The sequence below is a fragment of the Balaenoptera musculus genome, chromosome 10 (genome assembly GCF_009873245.2).
Source record: "Balaenoptera musculus isolate JJ_BM4_2016_0621 chromosome 10, mBalMus1.pri.v3, whole genome shotgun sequence".
Taxonomy (NCBI): domain Eukaryota; kingdom Metazoa; phylum Chordata; class Mammalia; order Artiodactyla; family Balaenopteridae; genus Balaenoptera; species Balaenoptera musculus.
In genome coordinates this window covers 57,414,311-57,437,374 of record NC_045794.1, presented here as the reverse complement: position 1 = coordinate 57,437,374, position 23,064 = coordinate 57,414,311, and the positions used below count along the sequence as shown (strand labels likewise).

Genomic DNA, 23,064 nt, shown 5'->3' with positions numbered 1-23,064 from the left:
TTAAGGAACCTCCATACTGTTCTCCATAGTGGCTTTATCAATCTACATTCCCACCAACAGTGCAAGAGGGTTCCCTTTTCTCCACACCCTCTCCAGCATTTATTGTCTGTAGATTTTTTGATGATGGCCATCTGACCAATGTGAGGTGATACCTCACTGTAGTTTTGATTTGCATTTCTCTAATGATTAGTGATGTTGAGCATCTTTTCATGTGCCTGTTGGCTATCTGTGTGTCTTCTTTGGAGAAATGTCTATTTAGGTCTTCTGCCCATTTTTGGATTGAGTTGTTTGTTTTTTTGATATTGAGTTGCATGAGCTGCTTGTAAATTTTGGAGATTAATCCTTTGTCAGTTGCTTCACTTGCAAATATTTTCTCCCATTCTGAGGGTTATCTTTTCATCTTGTTTATGGTTTCCTTTGCTGTGCAAAAGCTTTTAAGTTTCATTAGGTCCCATTTGTTTATTTTTATTTATATTTCCATTTCTCTAGGAGATGAGTCAAAAAGGATCTTGCTGTGATTTATGTCATAGAGTGTCCTGCCTATGTTTTCCTCTAAAAGTTTTATAATCTCTGGCCTTACATTTAGGTCTTTAATCCATTTTGAGTTTATTTTTGTGTATGGTGTTAGGGAGTGTTCTAATTTCTTTCTTTTACATGTAGCTGTTCAGTTTTCCCAGCACCACTTATTGAAGAGGCTGTCTGGGTTTTTTTGTTCTTCTTTCTCTAATTGCTTTAGGTGTAAGGTTAGGTCGTTTATTTGAGATGTTTCCTGTTTCTTGAGGTAGGATTGTATTGCTATAAACTTCCCTCTTAGAACTGCTTTTGCTGCGTCCCATAGGTTTTGGGAGGTCGTGTTTTCATTATCATTTGTTGCTAGGTATTTTTTGATTACCTCTTTGATTTCTTCAGTGATCTCTTGGTTATTTAGTAGTGTATTGTTCAGCCTCCATGTGTTTGTATTTTTTACAGATTTTTTTTCCTGTAATTGATATCTAGTCTCATAGCATTGTGATCGGAAAAGATACTTCATACGATTTCAATTTTCTTAAATTTACCAAGGCTTGATTTGTGACCCAAGATATGATCTGTCCTGGAGAATGTTCCATGAGCACTTGAGAAGAAAGTGTATTCTGTTGTTTTTGGATGGAATGTCCTATAAATATCAGTTAAGTCCATCTTGTTTAATGTATCATTTAAAGCTCGTGTTTCCTTATTTATTTTCATTTTGGATGATCTGTCCATTAGTGAAAGTGGGGTGTTAAAGTCCCCTACTATGATTGTGTTACTGTCGATTTCCCCTTTTATGGTTGTTAGCATTTGCCTTATGTATTGAGGTGCTCCTATGTTGGGTGCATAAATATTTACAATTGTTCTATCTTGTTCTTGGATTGATCCCTTAATCATTATGTAGTGTCCTTCTCTGTCTCTTGTAATAGTCTTTATTTTAAAGTCTATTTTATCTGATATGAGAATTGCTACTCCAGCTGTCTTTTGATTTCCATTTGCATGGAATATCTTTTTCCATCCCCTCACCTTCAGTCTGTATGTGTCCCTAGGTCTGAAGTGGGTATCTTATAGACAGCATATATACAGGTCCTGTTTTTGTATGCATTCAGCCAGTCTGTGTCTTTTGGTTGGAGCATTTAATCCATTTACATTTAAGGTAGTTATTGATATGTATGTTCCTATTACCATTGTCATAATTGTTTTGGGTTTGTTATTGTAGGTCTTTTCCTTCTGTTGTGTTTCCTGACTAGAGAAGTTCCTTTAGCATTTGTTGTAAAGCTGGTTTGCTTGTGCTGAATTCTCTTAGCTTTTGCTTGCCTGTAAAGGTTTTAATTTCTCCGTCAAATCTGAATGAGATCCTTGCTGGGTAGAGTAATCTTGGTCGTAGGTTTTTCCCTTTCATCACTTTAAATATGTCCTGCCACTCCCTTCTGGCTTGCAGAGTTTCTGCTGAAAGATCAGCTGTTAACCTTATGAGGATTCCCTTGTATGTTATTTGTTGTTTTTCCCTTGCTGCTTTTAATATTTTTTCCTTGTATTTAATTTTTGATAGCTTGATTAATATGTGTCTTGGCATGTTTCTCCTTGGATTTACCCTGTATGGGACTCTCTGTGCTTCTTGGACTTGATTGACTATTTCCTTTCCCATATTAGGGAAGTTTTCAACTATAATCTCTTCAAATATTTTCTCAGTCCCTTTTTTTTGCTCTTCTTCTTCTGGGACCCCTATAATTCAAATGTTGGTGCATTTAATGTTGTCCCAGAGGTCTCTGAGACTGTCCTCAATTCTTTTCATTCTTTTTTCTTTATTCTGCTCTGCGGTAGTTATTTCCACTATTTTATTTTCCAGGTCACTTATCCTTTATTCTGCCTCAGTTATTCTGCTATTGATTCCTTCTAGAGAATTTTTAATTTCATTTATTATGTTGTTCATCATTGTTTGTTTGCTATTTAGTTCTTCTAGGTCCTTGTTAACGTTTCTTGTATTTTCTCCATTCTATTTCCAAGATTTTGGATCATCTTTACTATCATTACTCTAAATTCTTTTTCATGTAGGCTGCCTATTTCCTCTTCATTTGTTTGGTCTGGTGGGGTTTTACCTTGCTCCTTCACCTGCTGTGTGTTTCTCTGTCTTCTCATTTTGCTTAACTTACTGTGTTTGGGGTCTCCTTTTCACAGGCTGCAGGTTCGTAGTTCCCGTTGTCTTTGGTGTCTGTCCCCAGTGGGTAAGGTTGGTTCAGTGGGTTGTGTAGGCTTCCTGGCGGAGGGGACTGGTGCCTGTGTTCTAGTGGATGAGGCTGGATCTTGTCTTTCCGGTGGGCAGGACTGCATCTGGTGGGCAAAACAGACACTGTTTTGGGGTGTCTGTGACCTTATTATGATTTTAGGCAGCCTCTCTGCTAATGGGTGGGGTTGTGTTCCTGTCTTGCTAGTTGTTTGGCATGGGGTGTCCAGCACTGGAGCTTGCTTGTTGTTGAGTGGAGCTGGGTCTTAGCATTGAGACGGAGATCTCTGGGAGAACTTTTGCTGTTTGATATTACATGGGGCTGGGAGGTCTCTGGTGGACCAATGTCCTGAGCTTGGCTCTCCCACCTCAGAGGCTCAGGCCTGACACCCGGCCAGAGAACCAAGACCCTGTCAGCCACTCAGCTCAGAAGAAAAGGGAGAGAGAGAAAGAAAGAAAGAGAGAAAGAGAGAGAGAGAGGGAGAGAGGGAGGGAGGGAGGGAGGAAGGGAGGAAGGAAAGAAAGAAAAGAAAGTTATTAAAATAAAAAAATTTTTTTAATTGTTAAAAATAAAAATAATAAAAAAAAGAGAAAGAAAGAAGAGAGCAACCAAATCAGGAAACAAATCCACCAATGATAAGAAGTGCTAAAAACTATACTAAAAAACAACAACAACAACAAAACGGACAGACACAACCCTAGGACAAAAGGTAAAAGCAAAGCTATACAGACAAAATCACACAAAGAAGCATACACATACACACTCACAAAAAGAGAAAAAGGAAAAAAATATATATTTTTTTTAAAAAAGGAAGAGAGCAACCAAATCAATAAACAAATCTACCAATGATAATAAGTTCTAAATACTAAACTAAAGCAAACATAAAACCAGAAACAAATTAGATGCAGAAAACAAACCCCAAGTCTACAGTTGCTCCCAAAGTCCACCGCCTCAATTTTGGGATAATTCGTTGCCTATTCAGGTATTCCACAGATGCAAGCTACATCAAGCTGATTGTGGAGATTTAATCCACTGCTCCTGAGGCTGCTGGGAGAAATTTCCCTTTCTCTTCTTTGTTTGAATGGCTCCTGGGATTCAGCTTTGGATTTGGCCCCGCCTCTGCGTGTAGGTCGCCTGAGGGCATCTGTTCTTCGCCAAGACAGGACAGGGTTAAAGTATCAGCTGACTCGGGGGCTCTGGCTCACTCAGGCCGGGGGGGGGGGGGGGCGGGGGGCGGGGCGGGGGGAGGGAGTGGTACGGAATGCAGAGCGAGCCTGTGGCAGCAGAGGCTGGCGTGATGTTGCAACAGCCTGAGGTGTGCTGTGTGTTCTCCTGGGAAAATTGTCCCTGGATCACGGGACCCTGGCAGTGGCAGGCTGCATAGGCTCCCGGGAGGGGAGGTGTGGATAGTGACCTGTGCTTGCACACAGGCTTCTTGGTGGCTGCAGCAGCCGCCTTAACGTCTCATGCTAGTCTCTGGTGTCCGTGCTGATAGCTGCGGCTCATGCCCATCTCTGGAGCTCATTTAGGCAGTGCTCTGAATCCCCTGTCCTCAGGGGGGACGCACGCCAAAACAATGGTCCCTTGCCGCTTAGGCAGTTCCAGACTTTTTCCCGGACTCCCTCCTGGCTAGCCATGGCGCACTAGCCCCCTTCAGGCTGTGTTCACACAGCCAACCCCAGTTCTCTCCCTGGGATCTGACCTCTGAAGCCCGAGCCTCAGCTCCCAGCCCCAACCTGTCCCAGCGGGTAAGCAGACAGGCCTCTCAGGCTGGTGAGTGCTGGTCAGCACTGATCCTCTGTGCAGGAATCTCTCTACTTTTCCCTCTGCACCCCTGTTGCTGCACTCTCCTCCATGGCTCCAAAGCTTCCCCCCCGCCATCCCCTGTCTCCACCAGTGAAGGGGCTTCCTAGTGTGTGGAAACTTTTCCTCCTTCACAGCTCCCTCCCACTGATGCAGGTCCTGTCCCTATTCTTTTGTCTCTGATGTTTTCTTTTTTCTTTTGCCCTACCCAGGTACGTGGGGAGTTTCTTGCCTTTTGGGAAGTCTGAGGTCTTCTGCCAGCGTTCAGTAGGTGTTCTGTAGGAGTTGTTCCACATGTAGATGTATTTTTGATGTATTTGTGGGTTGGAAGGTGATCTCCATGTCCTACTCTTCCACCATGTTGAAGGTCCCTCCTCGCTTTTTTTTTTTTTAAAGAGTATTCACCAACTGAAAAAGATAGAACTAGAGATGATTGGCATATTGGGTAGAACCCTAACCTTAACCAAATGAACACCAGGAGGAAGTAGTCTTTCTTGTCCCCTAAAAGAGTCTTGCTCTGTTATCAATAATCTTTTAGTCACATCTGATTTTCATAAGCTGGTATAGACCCAAGCCGAGTCTTCTTCAACTACAGGACAACTTCTATAATCATTTAATCTTGTTTAATCGTCATCAAAACTCTGGTAGATAGAAGGACTGGAAATAAACTTAGAGTCTTTCCCACCAAAGGCCACATTCTTTGTAGTAAGGTAGAAGGAGTATATACCACAAATTAATTTTTATAAAGTTTTCCCTCTGCTTCCTTTGAGCAAAACAAACAGTAAATATCTCAAGCTTCATGACATTATCTTTGTTGCCTTACCTGCCTTTGTGATGTGCTTACACTGATACATTCTCATTTAAAGCAAATTTAAATAGGAAAACTAGAATATGCCAAATGTTTAAATGAGGGGCTAATTCTTTGCTTCCCCAGAATATTAAGCAAGGCTGTCCCATGGTATGTCTTAAAATAAGAAGCTTCATGTTTATATTTAAAATATGATTGATATTATATCCAACATTGCACATCAGGGTAGTGGGGAACTAAGAGCTTCTCAGAGTACACTCCCAGGTTCGTTCGCCACTTATTTTCCTGGATCTCTATTTTCTATCACTGTCCTTGTTGTTGCCTTAGGTTTTTAGATCATGTATACAAATTTTTATTACATTTTCCACCACATGCACATACACACACAAACACACACACCCCATATATCATTTCAGAAAATATAGGTTGGGGCTTTAAGAACTGCAAAAAGCCAAGTGGGTAATTCAAATTTCTTTGAAAGTATTGTCAAACAATAATGAATGAAGTGAAAAGAAAGGGATTTGTTGCAGTGATCTCCAAAGTTCTATAAAAGGAGAACACTTTAACTCCATAATGGAAGGGAAATGGAGAACAATCAAGTCATTCTTATTACCTCCTCCCCCAAAAGACTTTTTGGTTTCCTTATGAATCCATGAGTCTACATGGACCATTCTCTTACTTGGATGCCACCAAACTGCTGTCTTGGCTGCAGTCTGGAAAGGTAGACAAGATGGACTTTCTCCCTAAGGCCAACTAGGAGTCAGGAGAACTGGACTCCAGACCCAGCTCTGCCATTTCTGGATTGAGTGGCTTCAGATGAATCATTCACCTATCTGGGCCTCGTTTTTCTTCTTCTGTAATATGAAGGGGTTAAACTTGACTTCTTCACTTCCTTCAGGCTCTTTTACTCTTGTTACCTAAATTAGTTTCATGCCTTTATGTTTGCCTCAAAGGGAAGCCTTGAAGCAGGCATCTGAGCACTGGTGGTGTAGCAAGGGCAGGGTGGCAGAAAAGATCTGCTCAGATGAAAGTGATAAGAGGGTCACTTTCTATAGATGATTTAAAGATGATCATAAAACTGACTGAAAGTCTGACTAATTTGTATTATCATCATGCACCACCAATTCTGAGCAAAGTCAGTGGTTCAGTCCTTCGGGGAGTACCTATTCCCAGCATCCTGCCCTTTGTAGGCTACTGCTGGGCATGTTTGAATTACAAGGACCATAAGGTTAAATATCCATTAATTTGTTTAAATGAAGTGAATGTTTGAGAAAGGAGAGTACAGGGATGGTGTCTTGCTCATCTTTGTGGTCCACATGGGAGACTGTAGAGAGTAAGTGTGTGATCAGTGTTAAGTGGATTCCCTGCGCCCTGGTCATCCCCACCCATCACCTCCCTCTTCCTTCCTGCCTCAGAGCAGGAAAAAGCTCTTCTTTCCACAAGGGCTCCACGTCCTTTCCTCCCAACCTTGATGACTTACTCCATCAAATTTCTTCCTCTATGTTCAACTGCAACCTTTTTGCTAATGCTATACCCTCAGCATGAAAATGGTTCTCTTTTGTATCAAAGAAACTCCCTTAATCCAATTCCGCCTATGGTCTTGTGTTTTCTTCCTTGTTCAGATGTGTCTTAAATGAGTAGAGTTTATTTGGTGCCTCATTGGTCTTCTTCAAGTCCTGCATCCACTGTTTCTCTCACATATGCTTGCCAAGTATATCAATGGTCTAACCACCAAAGTCAAAGCACACGTTTCGTTTCTTTTCACATCCAACCCTAATGCCTACTTCCTCTTTGAAACTCTCTCTTCCTTTGGCCTCCAAGACATTACTTTTCCTGGTTCTTGGGTGGTTACCTTTAGGCACACACACTCACTCCTTTCTCCCCTTAACTTCAGAGTTCTATCAAAGAGGTAGATTGAGCTGGAGGTACTCCTTTAGGAATCAACCATGTAAAAGGTAGTAAGAGAAGAAGAGGCTGTGGTTGGATTACCCAGAAAGGAGAGAAGCGGTCCTGGGGTGAGCAGTAGAAGTGAGGAATGGGCAAGGAATATGGAGAGGGCAATTCAAGCATCACTTTCTCTTGGAAGCCATTACCTCCTTCCCTTCTTCCTGTAGCCCACCTACCAACATGGATTCAGCTCTGTCTCCTCCACTCCTTTCTACCCGAGTCCCATAGCCTTGTGTGCACACAGTATTTATAAACTTCTTAGGTATAGGTAAAATTTTCATTTACTAATCTGTCTTACCCTGTAAACTCTAAGCTTCTTTAGGGCACATATATGATTTCATTGTCTCTTTGTCTCTTTCATATAGAACATAATTCCTAAGAGGCAAGAGCTCCTGGAAATAAATGCTTAAATGAATGAATGAGTGTTATATTGAATAATTCTCAGGTTAACGGCCAGTAGTTGTAGGGAAACACTTTGCTTATTCCACCATCCCTATTTTCACCCTGCTTTTCTACCATAATTCCCTTGCTAAGATGGTATAGTGATGAGTTTTAAGAGTGATAAAAGATGAGAGGCATACAGTGTTCCATATAGTAAGAAAACTTTCCTGAGAGTTTTAAGCCTTAAAACTTCATTTATGTTTATATGTTCTAATGGTGCTTTTAAAATAGCCTTGTGTTTTACAGCCTTCCATCTCCTGATCCCAGAGTGAAATAATAGTCCTCTGTTTATTGCATGAAAGTCTGGCTTCATTAAAATCACCATGAGACCATAAAGGCTGTATTATGAGTCATTTGTCCCCCAAAATCTTTTGGGTCATGCCATATAAATCTCTCATCCCTGATGGAGAGAATCTATTACTCTGATATAATTGATAATAACATATAATTTTAAATTAAAAATAAATAAAAGAAAATATAGAGACTTATTGCATATGCTTAACTGAATACAAAGGATATACCCTGAAAGTTCTGAAGATTAAAGACTTACAAGGTGAGGGACAGAGCAGTCCCCTCATTTCTCCCTATTTCCAACTAGTCACCAGGTCATATTGATTCTTGCTACTTGGATTTTCTCATTATCAATTCCTCTCTTTGTAACCATCACCCTGGACCCAGCTCTCATTAGCTTTATATTTGAATTATCATGTCTTATGATTATAAAAATGACATCAGGACTACTGGTGTTAGATATTTCACATGTATTACTTTATTTCATCTTTTCTGTCTGATCTAATTCTTTTCTCTCCCTCAATTCATACTATACACTCTTCAGAGTTATCTCGCTATAGGAATACTTGCATTATGTTCTGTTGCTGTGTAAAAATCCTCAACAGCTCCCCTTTGCCTATAGGATAAGGTACAGAGTACCTTGCTGAGCCTTAGAGGTCTTGTACTATCTGGCTCTGATCATTCTCTCCAAGTCTGTTTGCCACTCTGCCCCCAAATAAACCCTCCGGTCTGTTCTCAGTGTGTTATGTCCCTTTCCACATGTACACCTTTGTTCACCTGGTTCCTCTTCATCCTTCTTATATCTCTCTCTAGTCTCCAAATCCCAACACGAAACATACCTTCTACCTTTGGCCATGACACCTACCGAAGCCCACGGTGATTTTTAACACCTCTGAATTTTCACATGTACCACTCCTCTAGCAGTGATTTTAATTAAAGAATAGTTTAGAAAGGGACTGAAACTGGTTTTTGATGGATTGTCCTGTCCCTTCACCAGCTTGTGAGAATCTTAAGGACAGGTACAGGCTCAAGATATTCCTGTGTGTTCCATGGTTCCTGTAAGCCCGATACATTGTAAACACTTGTAAAATATTATGGAGTTAGTTAATTCATTAATGCTCCTTTACATCTGAGGATCTCATATATTTATTTTTTTAATTCCATAAAAACAAATAGCCTAATGATAAACTACAGAGCTGAGTCTCTGTGCTAATATTACTTGACATTTACTAAATAAGTGACTCAACAGGTTAAAAGTCCTTTTGGTATAGTTTTCCCAATCTACAAAATAGGTATGATAATATCTGTTCCACCTTTTTTCAAAGGGTACCATAAAATTAACAATCAATATAAAATGGTATTGTGCCTTTGAGAAGGAAAAGGAACGTAAATCTAGTACTCTTTTGGTTTTTCATTCTCTGATCCCATTTCACGAGCCTATACCCGGTCAGCTATATTTTTGAACTCAGGAACGGGGAAACTTTTTTAAACTGAATTGATACAGTTGAACCTGCCATTTAACATAATAAATATTTTTTAACTGTCAATTGACTTACAGGTTTTCTCATTCTGTTTATAAATTGGACCATTTAATGTTATTTAATAACTATTAATACCAAATTAAATCTATTCTCATGTAACAGATGAATTCATTTCCCATGGTGAGTCCATGAATTTGGGAGACACATTCAGATGCCTGCTCCACACCTACTACATGTATAACTTGGAACTTGTTTGTTCATCTGTGATGAGGAGAATAACACATGCCCTGCACAGTTCTTGTGACAGTTAAGCCACACAACAAATGTCACATGGCTGGCATAGCAGGAGGCCACAGTTAGCTCCTGTTCCTTGTTCTTTTGTCCCATCCCTGTCTTCCTCAAATTCCTCACTTGTCACTCTCAAGGGAACTGTATTTTTATAGCTGGCTTTTGCCAGCTTCCAAATGCCCAGTAAACAAGAGATCACGTTCAGACCCTAGAACGACACACTTTCTTCTGTAGGAAGACAGAGAACTTGTATATATGAGTTTCTGCAGAGTTCCCCTTTAGGCTACTGTATGACTGTAGCCAATTTTATGGAAAGGAAATCAACAGGTAGATTCACATTATTTCCTCATTTTTCTCATCTGATTTTTTATTGGAGGTAAAAAGCAAGCAAAGACAATTAGAGAACCGTCCAGAAAGGAAGGGTAGACTCATTATAACAAGGCAGTCTCACTCCTGACTTAAATTTGCCTCAGAAATCAGTGAGTGTGCCAGTAGGAATATGGCATAAATGGAGGTTTTCTTCCTATCATAACCAAGGCCTCCCCAGGCCCCCAAGGGTTGCTGATACCCAATGAGCAATCATTCTCTAACTTTTCTTTACACTGTACCATAACATGGTTTGTTTTGGTGTCCATAAATACTGTGCAAGTGATGATACAGCACCCAGGTATGCGAGTTGAAAGATTTTCTTAGGGGTTTCAACCTGGCGGAGCCTGGGAGATTTCTGTCACAGCCAGAAAGATGTCTGCAGTGGTGGAAGCAACCTAAGCTCAAAGCCTCTGTTTACTGTAATTTCCTCCAGGCAAGGGGCAATGTCCTGACTTCTGTCCCCTGCTCTCCCTAGCAGAAAAACATTTCAGTGCTCAAAAATTTTAACTTAGGCGATGTATACTTAACTGTTCCTCAACTGATCTCCCTTTGGACATATAAGTACAGGAAAGAGTGTAGAATGCATACAACTGAATATGAGAGTACAAAGCATACAAAATACTCGGGAAATTAAAATCTGTATTCACGAAAGGGACCCATTGGTGAAAAATGGATTCAGCGCCCTCATTTTCTGTCAAGTGAAACTGAGACCCAGAATCTCCTTTTTTAGGTGTTAGGTGAGGTTCCCCAAAAGTAGCCTGAGAGGAGGATTCTTGTCCCAAGTGATTGGGAAGGAAGGTTCCAGGAGAAGCCTAAAGGAAAGTAAGGGAAGCAGAACAGAGGAGACGAAGCCAAGCAAAGAGGTGATTTCCGCTGATGTCTGGCCTCAGGCTGATCACACAGGGAGAGATGGAGCATGAGTTGTTCCGCCTTGTGGCCAGTGGGCGGGGCATCTGTACCCCATGTCAGTCAGCCATTGACTTCAGGCCACCTGGGGATGGTGGAGGCATAACTTCCCAGGCACCTCTGGACTAGGCCACTCCCATCAGCCAAAGGTGATTTCTCCAGAGAAGTGGCAGCTGTGTGCCATCCATGGCCAATACTCCCAGCAACAGTGGAGGGGAACCAGCCCGGTAAAGGTGATCTAGGTGTGACACCAACAGCTTTACTACACTGACCAAAGGTTACAACACTAGTTATAACAGAGCTAAGTTTATATTCTAGGTTTCCTTGATCTTTCCAGGCTGTTATGCACATACAATATAGCCTCCTTCAAATAAGCACCATTCGTTCTAGCGGAACCTATGACCCACACCATGCAACACAGTCTATCAACCACAACTTGTTTGCTCAGCCTGACAGTATGGGGATCATAACGTAACAGACAGCCATTTAGAAGTCAATCCTATTGAACGCCAAGTAACATCACTAAAAGTAACAACTCAATAAGATGTAGTGACCCTTTACATGCCTTATCTCATTTAATCCTCACAAGGGACTTATCCCCTCCTTACAGTGAGGAAACTAATGCTCAGAGAGTTTACGTTATTGCTGAAATAACGGAATAGTAAATTACTGGGGGTGTGAGGCTGACAAATAGAATTTGAACCCAAGCAGTCTGGCTGCAGAGGCTGTACTCCTAACTAGTCCTATATTGTTGGGGGGGAGCACGTTCCTATCTTTTATGGAAAATAAGTGAAAAATAGATTACAAATCAGTATGTTTAGTAAGTAGGCACATTATGTAGTGTCATGCTGTTATTCCTCTCAGCAAATTTCACGTTTGGCTTTCAGAATGTTTTTCAGATTTTTTTTTAAATTTTTAAATTTAATTTTATTTATTTTTTTATACAGCAGGTTCTTACTTGTTATCTATTTTGTACATATTAATGTATATATGTCAATCACAATCTCCCAATTCATCCCACCACCACCACTCAGATTCTAAATCAAGTAGAATTCAGTTTTATTATTTATGTATATATGTATGTATTGGCTGTGCTGTGCGTCTTGTGGGAGCTTAGTTTCCCGAACAGGGATTGAACCCGGGCCCTCAGCAGTGAAAGCATGGAGTCCTAACCACTGGACCACCAGGGAATTCCCCTAGAATTCCGTTTTATGAGGTAGTTTTAAAATACTCAAGGCAGGGCTTCCCTGGTGGCGCAGTGGTTGGGAGTCTGCCTGCTGATGAGGGGGACACGGGTTCGAGCCCTGGTCTGGGAGGATCCCACATGCCGCGGAGCGGCTGGGCCCGTGAGCCACAGCTGCTGAGCCTGCGCGTCTGGAGCCTGTGCTCCGCAACAAGAGAGGCCGCGATAGTGAGAGGCCCGCGCACCGGGATGAAGAGTGGCCCCCGCTTGCCGCAACTGGAGAAAGCCCTCGCACGAACCGAAGACCCAACACAGCCAAAAATAAATAAATAAAGTAGCTATAAAATACTCAAGGCAGATAAACATTTCATGGCCAGTCTAGAAGCTCACTGTTGGTCTCAGTTTTTTCTTGCATCTGGTTGCTCCTATTCTAGAGACCAGGTGCCACTCCAACACAAAGGACCAAGATGGTGGCAAACATGGATATAGTAAAGAAAGCGGAGAGGAAGACATGAGGCAATAACCCAGAAAACTCAAGTTGAAAACTGTTCTCAAGGATTGTGGCAGGGAGGTCTCTCTGTTGTTCAATCAGCCTGGATAATAACTGAGCCCATGTCGCTGTGTGTGTAGTAGACAGAGGACGAGGGAGGGCACGTGTCCATGCTCCTCCAGCAAGCTGCTGCCCATGCGTGGGAAGAGAGAACGCATAATACAAGCTGACGTATTGACCGCTCATCTACCACATGCCAACCACCAGGCTAACGTATTATCTCATCCACTCTTCACAACACCCCTTGAGGCAGGTGCTATTTTTATGTCCTTCTTGCAAGTGAGCTAACAGAGACCTAGAGAGATTGAATATCATGCACGGTGTCACAAAGAAATAAAGATGGAGTTGAAGATTCAAATCTGGACAGCCAGGCTCCAAAATCTGCACATATCCACTCTGTCCTACCTCCTCCTAGATGATACAGATAACATTTTAAGCTTCTCTTATTTTATAATCATATCTTTATAAAATATTTTTATGGGGATGTCCAGATTTGGGGAGGCATTGGAAACATGCTCCAGCCCTTCATTAATGGTGAACTTCAAGCTGTTTTCTTCTTTATTTGTAGGATAGACACAATTCCATTTTTATAAAGGTGGATTGGAGTTCTGAAGGGTTAGAAAAAAACTTTAAATGGTTCTTTTATTATTTAAAAAAACCCACTGTGATTGAAAAACTGGAGGCAAAAGTTTTTAAATCTGCCTAAAAATTTGTGGCAAATGAGACAAAAGGTAATAGTGGTAAGTGAAAGAAATGACAGTGGATACAACCCAGGGAGAGTAGAACAGAAATCAAGATGTATTTTTAAGTAATTAAATGTAGCAAAGTTCTGCCTAAAAAGGTAAAAATTGGCCATTACTTATATTGACAAGCACAGACCTAGCTTCTCTCCAAGCAGACTGAAATGTTTGAGCCTTTGTGAGTAAGTCCCAAGAGTGGAGACCTGGAAGCAGCTTTAATAGCAATCACTGTAATAGCTCCTTTCCTCTCTCCACCTTCCTTTATTTCTCACTTGTGGCCCTAGCAGAGTAACAGAAGTCCCATTGGGTCCTCTTACTACTCTACTATATCTTCCACCAGACCACCCATCACACAGGCTGCCTTGTCCTGAGATTCAAGCAGAAAGGGCTTCTCAGCACACCATCGCCCCCCATCCTTCAACATCCATGAACTTGCAACCTGATCCTGACACTGGCTTCCAAATTTACTAGGTGGTCTCCATGTCCACTCACACTATGAGGGGCAAACTCCAGTTACCTTTTGGGAACTCTTAGAGCCATTCTGTAGCGTATGACCTATTTTTAAAGAGAGTTATATGCTTCCCCTAGCTGCGTGATGGTAGCATTTCTACAGAGTTCTTGTCCTGACCCTAAAGAAGAGATTGTGTGGTATAATTGTTTGAGGTTCGTGTTCACCAATTCCTCTTCCCGTGATCAAATTAGAGTTTCACTGTGGAGAGTTCTAAATGCACTGCTTTTTAAAAAAATTTTATTTTATATTGGAGTATAGTTGATTAACAATGTTGTGTTAGATGTATAGCCAAGTGATTCAGTTATACATATACATGTATCTATTATTTTTCAAATTATTTTCCCATTTAGGTTATTACAGAATATTGAGCAGAGTTCCCTGTGTTACCTATTTTATATATAGTAGTGTGTACATGTCAATCTCAAACTCCCAATCTATCCCTCCCCCCCATCCTTCCCCCCCGTAACCATAAGTTTTTTCTCTAAGTCTGTGAGTCTGTTTCTGTTCTGTAAATAAGTTCATTTTTTTTAGATTCCACATATAAGCGATATCATATGATATTTGTCTTTCTCTAAAGTCAGAATTCAAGTCTTTGCTAGGGGACCATGTTGCAGGTCTTGATGTACAGGTTGACTGAATTAGGTAAAATAGCCTTTTTTGTAGAAGCATTTTAATCAGGACAGGCACAGACAATTCCCAGAGTATTGGCTTCCTATTTTGGGAAAGACCAGCTCTGAATCTCAGTTACTGTATCAGGAGATTTCTACCTTGTAGGCAGAGACGTTCGCTTTTGGAGTTCTTTGAAACGTGTCATAAAGCTACAGCTCAGGGTCCCACTCTTTGCATTTAATGAACTGCTTGAACATTGTTTTCTTATGAAGTGATGCCCCACTCTGTTCTCATCAGATTTTCCCAGCTGTTGATACATGAGCTCTGTAGCAAAACACTGAAAAATCACAGATCACCCATGGCAGATGACTTTAGCAAAATTATTTTCAACTGATGGGTTTGTTTGGTTTTCACCTGTAAGTATATTACAAACATTAAAGTGTCATCTCCATTGAGCAATGCGTCATGATTATCTGGGTGTAATTTAAACATAGGACAGGGCTCTGTTCTCGTATGTTCTGAAGCCGCCCCAGTTGAAGCCCATCTAATTGTAGTACTATGTGGAAATAGTGCCCTCTAGTGGAGAACTGCATGTTGAAGCGGTTATTAGCTAGTCTCATACAGGGAAAAGGAAGCTGGCTCTTGTTTTTGTAAAAAATTTTTAAAAATCCATAATGACTTTAATGTCCTCTCTGGCATATGAAGCATGATCTCTTTTGGCAGATACTTTAGAAAAAGGTCTCAGCGTAATGATGAAAGAGCTGTAACTTGAGAAATAACAAATTGGTGTGAACGTTTTCAAATATGATGTGCTTTCTAAAATTGCTTAGCTTCCAATCATTTTCATGTCTCATTAAATCCACAAGTAACTTTAAGGACAGTGTATCAGATGAAATTATTATTGCCTAATATGTCTTATAATATATGAATCATTTTATTTAGGAGCCAATTTTTTTCCTAAGTCAGAGGTTTAAATACAAGTCTCAATAATTCTTCCCTTTCCCAAGCCTGCCTGCCTCACTTCTCATTTCCCCCCTTTTCCCTCTTGAATCTGATTCCCCCACATGATGGTGTCTATAGCACAATGCCTGACACATACTACATGTTCCATAGATATTTGTTAAGTCTCAATATGAAAAAATGAACAAGTTCTTAAAATTAGGTTCATTTTATGGAAAGAAATGCTTAAAAAAAAAAAAAAGAGCAGGTGATCCCCATCATCACTCCACTGCCCTACAGAGAGAAGGCTCTGGTGCTGCCTGGCCTCATGAGCCACCACGAGGGTCTCTGAGCTGCTCCTCTTGCCGGCCCTCGATCTCACGCTGCACCACAGGGCAGCTAAAGGGAGCTAAAAAACCTTCTACTAAGGGGAGCTTAAAAACCTTCGTTCTCCTGCTCTGAGTATGGTCTCCTGATTGATTAGTTTTACTCTTGTTATGTTTTATTTGCTGTTGAATTTTGGCTCCTTTAAAGTTGAGATAAACACTTTAAAGGCTGATTTAAAAAGTAATTAATTTTAAGTTAGCATTTTGTTACTACATCTCTATCCAGGCGACTATTCTTCTCCTGAGAGAATCCTTAGATCTACCTAAGGATTCTGAGAAACAAAGTGGAATTTTAAACCCACCTTAAGCAATAATGTGAGTAGAAGTGATTAAGTGCTAAAGGATCTATGAGAGTGAGTACATTAGAAGTATAGCAAAGACCTGCTATATAGCCTGAAGGAACAGACCTCAAATGTGTATCCTCGGCCACATTATTCTCTGATGGACACTCAACACTGCATCCTTTTTCCAGTCTGTCTTTTTCCAGTCAGCTCTCTTTCTCGTTGCTCAAAGCAGCTTTTCCAGATCTGTACTATTCTCCTTAAATTCCCTTTCCTGACCCTACAAATACCTATACACACACACACACACACACACACACACACACACACACATCGAATCTCTTAAGAGCTCATTCATCTGTTTCCTGACTTCCTTGTTCCACACATATAGTTGGGATTCTTTAAATATTGGTTAAATGATCCAACGTTAGCCTCAGTCATCTATTTGAGCTCTGAAATGTCCATTTAGTTCTAGAAAGCCCCAGGGCAGGGGAAGCTGCTCACTTCCTGTTTCATTCCTGGGTGCTTACTTTCTCCAACCACTTAACGTGACCAATGAATTTTTTAAAGTTTTTTAGGCCTGTCTGCTCCTGGTTAATGAAGAGTCTTGTAAAATTAAAGAGAGTCTATCCTGAACCTGTTATTACAGCACAAATATGCATCAAGACACTTGAGCAAGAAACATCATGCAGCTGAATGCTTCCACATTTGTAAAATACTGGTTTAGAAATCTAGACAAAGGTCTCAGATAACAAGATTTCAAGTTTCTCCAGGAGAGGCAAGATTTCTTCCTCTTTGAACATTATGTAGAGCTTTGTATGGGTGACTCTCCTTATCCCTGCCTTTACTTTCCTATTAGACATTTTAAAACGTCCACCTTCTTTATTTATTTTTTTTTTTAAAGAGCACTAGTCATCAACACTTGGCTTTTATTCTTTATTTATTTATTTATTTATTCATTTATTTATTTATTTATTTATTTATTTTTGGCTGTGTTGGGTCTTAGTTTCTGTGCAAGGGATTTCTCCAGTTGCGGCGAGCGGGGGCCACTCTTCATCGCTGTGCGCGGGCCTCTCACTGTCGCGGCTTCTCTTGTTGCGGAGCACAGTCTCCAGACGCGCAGGCTCAGTAGTTGTGGCTCACAGGCCCAGTTGCTCCGCGGCATGTGGGATCTTCCCGGACCAGGGCTTGAACCCGCGTCCCCTGCATCGGCAGGCAGACTCTCAACCACTGCGCCACCAGGGAAGCCCCCGTCCACCTTCTTTTAAAAAAAAAAAAAAAAAAAAAAAAAATGAACGTTTTGCAGAGGGAAGACTCTTGCAGCCAACTTCTTGTTCCAGGTGATCCTTATAATCTTGACCTTGGTGATAAAGGCTTGATTTGCCATCATTGTTCTGTTTTATTTCACTTTTTAAACCAGCCTTTAAAGTGTATTATCTCAACTTTAAAAGTGTTCTATTGCCCACTCCATCCTCATAATTCATGGAGTGTTAAATATATCGAGGGCAGAAAGTAATAGAAAAAAAATCCTATTTTAGCCAAAATCTGTATAAGGGAAGGGCTTAGATACTGGAGCAGTTCAGAGTAGAGTGAATTTCCTTCCAGTTGAATGGGTGAGAATCAAAGAATGTAAGGAATAAAGTATTATGCATATACTAGACGTTGGGGGAGAATTTATGTATTTTGTTATTTGGGCAGATTGAGTCCAAGAGCTTGGTTGGTAGATACTTTGGAAGCATGTGCACAGAGATATTATTAGAGCACTTGGATCCTCCATTAAATGTTGACTCCTTGAGAGCCGTGATGGACATGCTCAGCAAATACTTTTTTAGGAAGTGATGACCCAAAGATTTCTAATTTAAATATCCTTCCATATATGACCTGTAGGGGGAGCACGGAAACAACAGTACACCCTGAAAGTGAAAATCTGCTCCTCTGTGTGTGACAGAAGTTCCCAAGCTTGGCTGTACATCCTCTGCAGTGATACCAGTGAAATCAAGGGTGGGGAGGGTGTCTCATGAAATCTTGACTATGGTGTCAATAAGAGTCTCGCTGAAATATGTTTGTTACGTGTCATCCAGCCCCGAGGTGGGAGGGTATGCACAAAATCTAACAGCATTAGAATGTCAAGAGCCTAAAAATATTAATAAGTAAAATAATTTAAACATGGCTTAAACATGATTATTTGACCCCAGACATTATTCTTCAAAATACTAAACTGCGTAATTCAGTAAATGAAACTGTAGGCTCCGTGGGATAAGGATAATGTCTTACATCATTTGTATTCATATTGTCTATCAAGGTGCCTGGGGCACATTAGACCTTGATAAACACTGAATCCCCTCCCTCATTCCCACTTGCTGTTGGTGGCAGTGGTCGTGGTGGGCATGGTGACAGTCTGGAAGTAGGTGGTGGTATAGTAGAACTAGGGGCTTCTTGAAAATTCAAAACTACAACATTTTAGAGTTGAGAAGAACCTTAGAGCAGGGTTCCCAAACTTGATTTTATATCATACTCCCCTAGAGATATTTGTAGAATTTCTAAATATTCTAAATAGAACAAAATTTTTTTTCTATCTACATAGAATTTCTAGATAGAAAATATTCTAGAGTCAAACTCAAATCTTTACCTCAATAGCTCTGGAGCAGAGTTCAGGAAACAGATATGGATATAGATATAGATCTATACATGATAGATATACATCAATATAAACACATACATATATATTTTTAAATATATACATTTAAATGCATATATTCAAATATGTGCACATTTAAATACATGTATTTAAGTGCCTGTGTATACTCAAATATACTTAAATTACTATATATTTACATATTTAAATTACTCATGTTTGGGAACCACGATCTTAGCAGTCCTGGTCCAAGTCCCGGGGATATTACTGTAATTATGCAGCTAGTGGCAGAGCTTCTGTCATGAAAAGAGTGATCACACACCTTATTGGAAGCAGAGCTCTGAAGTTGAAATCTCATCAATTGCAAACCCGGAAACTTTCCCAATGATTGTCTAAACCCAAGTTCACTTTCGCCCCACACTCCCCCAATAGCTCTTACCTGCTCACTTAACACTGGGCTCCTGGAGCTGAATTTATTACTAAAATTATTCGGATCACAAGATGTGGGTGCTGGAAGATGCCCCCCTTAGTGTTTGACTAATGAAAGAACTGAGACAAGGTTAAATGACTTGTTCACAAAGAGCTGTAAATCCTATGGGAACCATCTGTCAGAACTGGGTTCTTCATTGAATCGTGGCTGGATTCGTGGCTAGCTATAGGTTATTCCACATTTTGACCTAAATCAGTGGTTTTCAACTGTATCCCATAGCGCCTTAGTGGAGAGGTGGGCTGGAGGGGCCTGGGCCCTCCTCAGGCTCCCCAGCGAGCCCAGCTCTGCATACACTTGCTCTGCATATTGGCTTTGCAGGAAAGGTCTTCTTTTCTTTCTTAACCGAGAGCCCCAAGTTTTGAAAAGAGTTTGAAGACCACCAATATAATTGTTTCCTCAGATAGGGATAAACCTCTTCAGGTGGAATCAGAGACCTGAGGGTGAACACGGGTCACGTTATGTTCTGGTACATGTGTCTTTCTATCACTTGGCACTTTTGTGTGGATCACGCCAGTTGCTCTGTTTGGAAGAATTTTTCTATGACTCTTTGGGTCTGGTTCCTCTTTATTGGTGCAATGAAGTAGCTAGACTATGTTCTACCCACCTATCATTCCCCTCAGTGTATCTGAGACATTTTTAGACTTTTCTAGGGCTGTTTACAATGAATATAAATCCAAAAATAATTCCTACAAAAGCTGTTGCTTACTCTCAGATACATTTTTCATTGGCCACTTGGAAACCTGATTGCAGTAAAAAAAAAAAAGTGTCTGATAATTTCTCTTAGAAGTTCTTTTATGAAGTTTTCTTTTATAATTCTTTACAGATTAACTTTAATATGTTATGTATCACTTATGCTTAAAAGTTAATTATTCTGTTCTTTTATCCTTATAACCCATTCTAATGTTGGTATTTTACCTTATCATTATAATTAAAGTCTTCAATCACCTTTTCTCAAAAGTAATTCAGTTTTTTTAATGTTCAGCAAAAACCTCTGTCCCGGAGGACTTTTGTATCAATAAGTGTCAGAGTGTTCTAATCTTTTGAGAGAGGAAAAATCAGGACTAGGACCCAGAACTCAGTTTCGTCCAGCATGGAGCCCTTAAAAATTTGTGAGACAATTTCAAGTTTCCTTCTTCCACTATATTGCAGTCAGAAGCCATGTATGATCAAATATACAGCAATAATATGTGACATCTTTAACACTAGTAGGAATTTTAACATACGTATTCTTTCTACCAAAAACTGATCCCACCCCACCCTCATGTCTTCCCCACCTTCTTCCCTATATATACCAAAAAATTTGGGGGAAAAAAAGATAGAAAGGAGGAAATGGAAATAAATAGGAAGGAACCCTATTTTTTAAATGCAAGCTATCCCATGATGATAATAGTAATAACAGTTAACATTTTATTGAGCACTTACTACATTCCAGCCACTGTTCCAAATGCTTTACATGTATAATTCAAATACAGAACAATCCTACTATTATTATCCCTGTTTCACAGGAGGAACCATGGCCCCAAAAGGTTTTGTCACTTGCTCAAAGCACCTAGCTGGTCATGGGAACCATGGAAAGAATATAGGTGGTCTGGCTCCAGACCCCAAGCTGTCAACTGTTGTACATACATTTCTAGGGCATTAAATTTCAACCCAAATTTGAAGCCTGATTTTTGCCTTAGAATGTCTTGCTTACAATACGCACACGATAGATATTTGTTGCACTGAATTGGATTTTTGATGAAATGTTCCTGAATTAAATTGACTAAAATATAAACAAGAAGATTAAGCAGTCTTAAAAAAAAGAAGGAGGAGGATGGGGGGGGTGGAGGAGGAGAGTGGGGAGAGGGGAGGGGGAGGAGGAGGGGGAGAGGAAGAAGAAGAAGATGATGAAGAAGAAGAAGATGGAGGAGGAGGAGGAGAAGAGGCATCATTCTTTACTGGGTTTCACCTTGGGTCCCCTGGAAAATGTCTAAAAGTTATGTTGAAAACATCACCTGTCATAATGATCAATCTCTGATGTGAGGCTACATAAGAAGCAATACTATTTAACTATGATTTTCCTATTTAGGCTCAGGCCCTAGAAAGGCCCTCCCTTAGCAAAGAGAGACAAACTTACTGAGTTTGCCTTCAACCAGAGTTTTGCTAGAGTCCTGAAGTGTGAATCCATTCATCCTAGAACTTGACAAATAGTCAAGAAATAAAGTCATCCTTTGGCTCATCTTTCTCAGAGTCACATGTTTAACCCTTTGACGTTTAAAGTTTCGGGACAGTTGGTAAGGGAAATAGTAAATAGATGGTGTTCCTTTGTCATTATTCTAAAAAAAAAAATCACCTTGTTCTGAATGCTTTTCCATTCTTTTCCTCCGTTTTCTCTGTTCTACTAAAACTGTTGGTACTGTACTGCAAGGACAATTGTCAGTGTATACAAACTCACCCAAGTTGGCTATTGGTACATTTTTTCCCAGTATTCAGCTCCAAAATCAATACCTGGGGAACCTGAATTTTTTCCACTAAATGTTTAGTGACAGAAGCATAAGAACGTAATTCATTGAAAAGAAAAGAGTTAGATTTCCTGACCAAAATATGGCTGCTTTTCCTAGATTTAGTGGATAATTTTACTCCATTGTGCTTTATTTATTCTTAGTAGAACTTGAGGGGATTGTTTTCTGGATAATGTCAGGTTAATTGTTCAAAACTGAGCTATGGGCCAACCCAAGGGCATTCTCCTGGGAACAGTTAGGCTGAAATATACAAAAGATCTCTTCTCTTATCAAAAATATGTCTTCTTAAACATAAAGATAAATGAGGAAAGGTTTGACATGAGATAAAAATAACAGAATAAGTCAGTGACTAAATGTCTTATGTGATCTTAGTGCGTAGTTAGATGGCAGATAAATCGTGTCTCCCAGCCCTGTCTCTTCATGCTGACGTTATAATAGGAGGATATATAATATGCCTTCTGTGCACTGGGAAGAGTACCCTCAACACCCTTCCTTTCTCAGAAAGGTAGTATTAACCATGAGGCAGTATAAAATATTAGTAAATATGAGACCTCAGTGTATCTCTAGCCCTTATTAATTTTTTTCGATTGTTAATGAACTATACAAATAATACGTTCTTACCCTGCAGAAATGTTGAAAGCATATTTAAGCCAAAACAAAAACATAGAAATTACTTCATGGTCAGTCCCACCACCAGAGGTAACCACCATTAACATTTTGTGTATATCCCTCTAGAATTACATACACACACATACACATACACACACACACCACACCTCTAGTAATTGCTGATAACCATGACAGCAATGGTAGCATCAGGAGCAGGAACAAGCAGCAACAATAGTTCTAACAGTAGCAGCAGCAGTGTTAGCTACCAAAGGTAAGCCAGCAATAGCAATAACAAGAGAATCCATAGCCACAATTGCCATAATTGCAGAGAAAGCTGTGGTAATTGTAGCAGCTGTGTTGAAAAAGTCTTGGCAACGGAAGCAACAGCAATAGAAGTGTAGCAGCAGTAATAATATTAAAAATGCCAGGTAAGAGTTACATAGCATTTATTATGTACCAAGTACTCTTCTAAGTGTTTCACATATGTTACCTCACTTAATTTTCACAATAATCTAATGAAGTAAGTGTATTAGTTGTATCATCGTTTTACAGATGAGAAAACTG

At 40.2% G+C, this 23,064-nt stretch overlaps 1 protein-coding gene across 1 annotated transcript in view; it reads left to right on the top strand.

Moving 5' to 3' along the window:
* Window positions 1–23,064, top strand: part of PTPRR (protein tyrosine phosphatase receptor type R) — a 380,848-nt gene that overhangs the window by 279,743 nt on the left and 78,041 nt on the right. The window lies entirely within an intron of this gene.